At 54.8% G+C, this 6,000-nt stretch overlaps 1 long non-coding RNA gene across 1 annotated transcript in view; it reads left to right on the top strand.

Annotated features, from left to right (window-relative positions):
• Positions 1-699: 699 nt before the first annotated feature.
• Positions 700-6,000, top strand: part of LOC131424413 (uncharacterized) — a 16,472-nt gene continuing 11,171 nt past the window's right edge. The window contains exon 1 of the long non-coding RNA XR_009227373.1: positions 700-942. This is a non-coding gene — a long non-coding RNA (uncharacterized LOC131424413). The remainder of the gene's footprint in view (positions 943-6,000) is intronic.

The raw sequence follows: 6,000 nt of genomic DNA, 5'->3' as shown, positions 1-6,000 counted from the left end.
CCTGAGAAGTGCAGGCCTCTTGCCTGGCCAGAACTGGGCTCTCCTTCGGGTGGCACAGCCACACCCCTCCGCCTGCCAGCCAAGGCCACACCCGCTCACGCTCCCAGAAGCACAGGCCAGATTCCTGTTCCGACCTTTTCCAGTTTCCTGAAGGGATCGGGGTCTCTGGCTTCCCCAGGAGCTGCCACCACCTGGCTGTTGCCAGTCCAGCCTCTGCAAGTGGCCTCCCCACACCTGCACCGGCGCCGTGGCCACAGGGCTCTGCCCGGCCACCTCTTCTCTGCACCCGGCTTCAGGGAGAGCCCAGAAGGGCCAGAACCCTCAGCACCTGTGGGACCCGCCCAGCAAGGTCCCCTGGGCCCTGCCCAGCCCTAGCTCTGACCCTCCAATCGCAAGTCCAACCTCACACACACCTGGGACAGGGACGGGGGTCCGGATCCCCTGAGCTGCACACCATGTGAAGGAGGAGCTGCAGCCTGTCCTTTAAGAAGGCCCTGGGCCTGGCACGGCCCTGAGGGCTGGGAATTCCCGCCTGGGAATTTTCCCAACATTCTGCCAGAGGCCTCTTCTCTTTCCGAGGTTTCATTATTCTTCTTTCTGCTCCAGCTCCTCCTCCTTTCGCTTTCACTCTGGCAGCTCTCAGGGTGTGCAGGGTGGGGACCTGGCATCTGCAGCTGTGCCAAGGGAGGGGATGGATGGAGGAGGAAATGGGAGGCAGCAGAGGAAGCGAGACCCGGCCAGGCCGCCTCCTGTTTTTCTGGTCATCTTTACATCACTCAGCTCTGGGCACGAGGCCTCGTTTCCAGAAGGGCCCTGTCAAAAATGCACATCTGTTACTTAGAAGGGTGACACATTGACCCAGTGACACCGATCTGCCTGTCAGATGCACTGGCTGGCTCCGCCTCGAGCAGCAGGGACCAAGGGGAAGGGCACCTGGGACAGGTAAGCTCTGGAGGGGGCCGTGGGAAGGGCTGGGGCCGTGGAGTCCAGGCTTGGGGAAGGGCCAGAGCACTCTGAGAAGCTAGAGGACAGCAAGGAGGTGACAGACACCTGGGGACTCGGACAAGGGGGACAGATCTCTACCCCCGGAGACCCTTTCACTACACAATTAGGCTCCAACAGGGTGTTTGGGTAAGCAGGGCCCCTGGGTGAGGCCCTTTGCCTGGTGTGATATCAGCACTTGAGCACCTGACGATGACATTGGGTGTCCAAGGTGGGTCCTTGGGCAACTTCCTGATGGGACAGTCCCTTGCTTTTGGCATCAGATAAGCATTACATTCAAGCTGGGCGTGGTGGTGCACACTGTAATCGCAGTGACTTGGGAGACCGAGGTAGGAGGATCACGAGTTTGAGGTCAGCCTCAGCAATTTAGTAAGACCATGTTTCAAAATATAATGAGGGCTAGGACAGGCGCAGTGGCACACGCCTGTAACCCCAGCAGCTCTGGAGGCTGAAGCAGGAGGATCTCGAGCTCAAAATCAGCCTCAGCAGTGGCAAGGTGCTAAGCAACTCAGTGAGGCCCTGTCTAAATAATATACAAAATAGGGCTGGGGGTGTGGCTCAGTGGTTGAGTGTCCCTCAGTTCAATCCCTGGTATTGAATAAATAATAAGGGCTAAGGAGGCAGCTCAGGGGTAAAGCACACCTGGGTTCAATCCCCAGTAACAATAGAAAAAAAGAAATTAGGTCACGCATAGTAGGAAAGCAAAGTACATGAGAGTAGGGCGGATGTTTCTCTCATATAAGAGAATTCTGGAGGCAGACAGTCCTGGGCATTTTCAGAACAAGATTAAAGGAATGGAGATAGGTAGGGACACTCTCCTGACTCAAGTTCCAGGCAGTTCCCCAGGCAGAATCCCCTGGAGCTTGATAAATGTCCCCTGCCTAGGCTTCCTTCCCTGTCCCAGTCCTGCTCTCTGGATCTCACCTCCCAGATCCTTCTCCTGGGGCCTCCTGGGGGCGGGGAAGCCAACCCAGTGCTTCCCCAAGGGATGGAGCACTCTGGCAGCCCCGCTCCTTCCTTCCTGGACCTGGGAAGTGGCCTGGGTCCTCAGGCCCCAGGTTAGGGACTTGCCCAGTCACTCACCACCAGAGCAAGGTTGGAACCAGGCTGGGGGTTGGGTGGTTCTTCCTTAGGACAGACTCCCGAGCCTGAGCGCCTGGGCCGTCTGAGCTGGCCCTGTCTAGGCTTTGGCCTGTTGGGGCAAACTGCCCCTGAGTTAGGCCAAACCTGGTTGTTCCCCCACCCCCACACTAGGGTGCTCCCGCCCTGTGTCTTTTAAAGACAAGAAGCCTCCGCGTTGGCCACCCGGGGCTGCACCTAGCAGGCCTGCAGCGTGGTGGGGAGTTGGATTGAAGAGGCGTGAAACCGCGGGGCCAGCTCCTGACCCAGCAGGACAGCTGCTTCCTCGGGCCCTCCCTGCTTTGCTGGGCCTGCAGCTGCTGCCCATGTCCCCTCCCTGGAGCCGGTGGGCGGAGGTGCGTGGGTGGGCAGCTGGGGAGGGAGAGGAAGGGTCGAGGAGGAAGGGCACCTGGCCGGGAAGAGGGTGGCAGGGGCTGGGGAGGGAAGCTTTGATCCCGCAGCTTTGGTCCTTTCCGCCACATTCTTCTCCCGGCAGAAGCACGGTGGCTGGGGGATGGGCTGGACCCGCGCCAGCCCTCCCCTCCATCTGTTCCCCTGCGATGTTTGTGGAGCCGGCCAGGCACTCCCCCAACCCAGGCGCGCCAAATGCCTGGGGTGGCCCGGAGGCTTGTGGGCAGCTGGAGGGAGGCATTGGAATCCTCCTCTCAGGAGCACAAGCAACTGCTATTTCAGATGTCCCCTGGAGATCAGGGAGGGCCAGGCTCTGGGATGGGGCTGTGAGGGCCTGACCCCTCTCTAATAAAACTCCCCCACTGGGCTTTACAGTTTTCCAAACACTTTCACATGAGGAACTCCTTTGATCCTTCCACAGCCGGAGCCCGGGTATCATTAGCCCCATTTTACAGATGAGGAAGTGGAGGCTTTGATTAAAATGAGGGTTCCAAGTCACATGTTGCAACTCAAGATCTCTGCAGCTCACCCACTAATGCTCACAATCATGGTGATAACGATGCTCATGGAGCATTATCACGTGACAGGCACCGTGTGAGCATTTTGTACAGTTGTGCGTCTCTGTCCTCAAAGAGCCCTCTTAGGTACAGGGTCACCTGTGCCTGGCAGAGATGACTTTTGAACCTAGAGAGACTGCTGGGCTCCATACCCGGGGATTGCAAGTGTGGTCCCAGGACCAGGGGCATCAGCTGGGCATTTTTTGTTTGGTTTGGTACCAGGGACTGAACCCAGGGGCCCTTTCCCACTGAACAACATCCCCAGCCCTTTTTCATATTTTATTTAGAGACAGGGTCTCACTGCTTTGCTTAGGGCCTCCCAAAATTGGTGAGGCTGGCTTTGAACTCATGATCCTCCTGCCTCAGCCTCCCAAGCTGCTGGGATTACAGGCGTGTTCCACTGAGCTTAACTCAGCCGGGCACTTGTAAGAAACATACCTTCTTAGGTCCCACCCCAGGCTTACTGAATTAGAACCTTGGAGTGAGGCTCAGCCCTCAGAGTGTAAGGTCTACCTTTCCTCCAGGTGATTCCAATGTTTGTTTTACAGTACTGGTTTGAACCTAGGGCCTCACATATGCTAGGCAAGTGCTCTACCAGTGAGCTACACCCCCAGCCCTTTGGGCTTTTTCTTTTATTTTGAGACAGGGTCTTGCTGAGTTGCTGAGGCTGGCCTCAAACTGGCCATCCTCCTTTTTCAGCCTCCCAAGATGCTGGGATGACAGGTGTGCACCACCTCGCCTGGTTTCTGGTGCACTTTCAATTTGGGAACCGCCATCCAAACACATTCTTTTAATTCAGTGGATTTCAATCCTGGCTGCACAGTGGAATCGCCAGGGGAGTTTTAATAAATACCACTGTTGAGCCAGAACCAGAATCTCTGGGTCGGGGCCCAGACATTAACATTCTTTGACCCTCCCCCTTCCGCTAATGCGCGCTCCTCTGTCTTTGGCATTCTCTGAGGGCAGTGAGCCCTTCGTGGTTGCACACCCGACCAGCGTGTCCTAGAGCACAGAGCGAGGCAGCCTGTCCCAGAGACCCCTGAGGGATTGAAAGGGAGACCTGGGGGTGGGGGCTCAGCCCCTCCTCCGTGCGATACCTCCACACCGGCCCAGGAAGCCAGCGGAGGCCCAGAGACCTGGGCTGTTTGTCTTGGCACTTGCTCAAGCAGGCAGTTTCGCGTGCAGCTCCTTTGTTTGTGTGGTTTCACTGTTGGCCCAGTTTTTCCAGGGCCAGGTAGACATCCCTGTGGAAAGCACGTCCATTTCTGTTCCCCAGGATCCCCCCAGAAACGGTGAGGCTGTCATTTCCCTTAGCACAGAGACAGTCAGGAGTGTGGGTCTGGCTCCTGCTTCTGTCACTCTGAGCCTTGGGCTTGAGGATTCCCTGACATCACCCGTCAGGGAGGCCTGGCCTGTTGTCAGTCAGGGCCCCGCCAGGAGACAGGAACCTCACCAGTCACTTTAGCAGGGAGCATCTAATATGCAGGATTGTTCAATAGGTTAGACTACAGGAAGGACTAAAGAGGCCCAGGAGACCGCTGAAACATCATGGAAGTCACCCACAGGAGCTTCAAGGGCTTCCCGGGGACTGGAGGGACAAGGGAAGAGGCTGGAATTGTTGAAAACTAGTAACCTGTAGGACAAGCCAGGAGCCGGAGCCCAGAGCTCTGTGGGGCGGAGCCAACTGGTGCTGGTGACCTGGGAGGAAACCGGAGGCTGCTTCTTGGAGAACTGGAAAAAAACAAAACAAAAAACCCCAAAAAACAACCTGCAGGCAACTGTAGCTTGAATGACTGCTGATGTCAGGCGGCAAAGCAAGGCCGAGGAGGTGGGGAGATGAGGGCCGCTGGTGACTGGCCGTCCCAGTTCGCCTCGTCCTTAGAGACCCTCAGGCCTTCCCTGCAGGCTCACCCGCCCCTGTTTTTCAGTTTTCTTTGTTGCTTGTTCAATCAATGCAATTATTGATCACCTCTTAGGCCACTGCCCTGGGTCTGGTGTCATAGCACCCAAATTTATTGAACAATGTATGTGCCTGACTGTATTCTGAGCATCTCATATGCTTTAACTCATTTGCCCTCATTTGATAGATGGAGAAACTGAGGCACAGAGAGTCACAGAGACTTTAAAAAACGGATCAGAGTGCAGAATGGGGAGGGTGCCACGGACATGGGAACTAATTTAATCAATTAATTAATTACTTGAATAAACCTTCAGGCAGGCACGGTGGTGCTCCCCTGTGGTCCAGATATTTTGTAGGCTAAAGTAGGAGAATCAGTTGAGCCCAGGAATTCAAGGACACCTTGGGCAACAGAGAGAGACCCATCTCTCAAATAAATAAATAAATAAATAAATAAACAAACAAATCTGCACCCTGGAAAGCAAAACCAGATGTTCCACCTGCTCTTGGGAAGCTTCTAGTAGAAACATTATGTAAAATTTTATGCCCAGCCAGGCACCGTGGTGCTGGCCTGCAATCCCAGGGATGTGTGAGGCTGAGGCAGAAGGATCACAAGTTCAAGGCCAATTTAGTGAGTGAGACCCTGTCTCAAAATAAAAAATAAAAAGGGCTAGGATGTAGCTCAATGGTAGAGCACCCTTGGGGTCAAGTTCCAGTACTAAAAATAGTAATAATAATTAAAAAATCATGCCCAAAAGAGTAAGCCTCGATAAACAGACTGTTGCTATGAAAACTTATCACAGGGATTTGCTGTAAACACGAAAATAAGAGAGGCTGCTTCCCAGAGAAAACAATACTTGAGCTGGGACAGAAAAGATGAGTGGGGCCTGGTGCAGTGTAATCCTGTCATCCCAGCCGCTTGGGAGGCTGAGGCAGGAGGATCTCGAGTTCAAAGCCAGCCTTAGCAAATTAGTGAGGCCCTAAGCAATTCATTGAGACCCTGTCTCTAAATAA

This window comes from Marmota monax, unplaced genomic scaffold (assembly GCF_021218885.2).
Source record: "Marmota monax isolate L192 unplaced genomic scaffold, Marmota_monax_Labrador192_F-V1.1 WCK01_AAM20220418_F8-fsc00127, whole genome shotgun sequence".
In the NCBI taxonomy this organism is placed as follows: domain Eukaryota; kingdom Metazoa; phylum Chordata; class Mammalia; order Rodentia; family Sciuridae; genus Marmota; species Marmota monax.
This window is presented reverse-complemented; position numbering and strand designations above follow the sequence as displayed.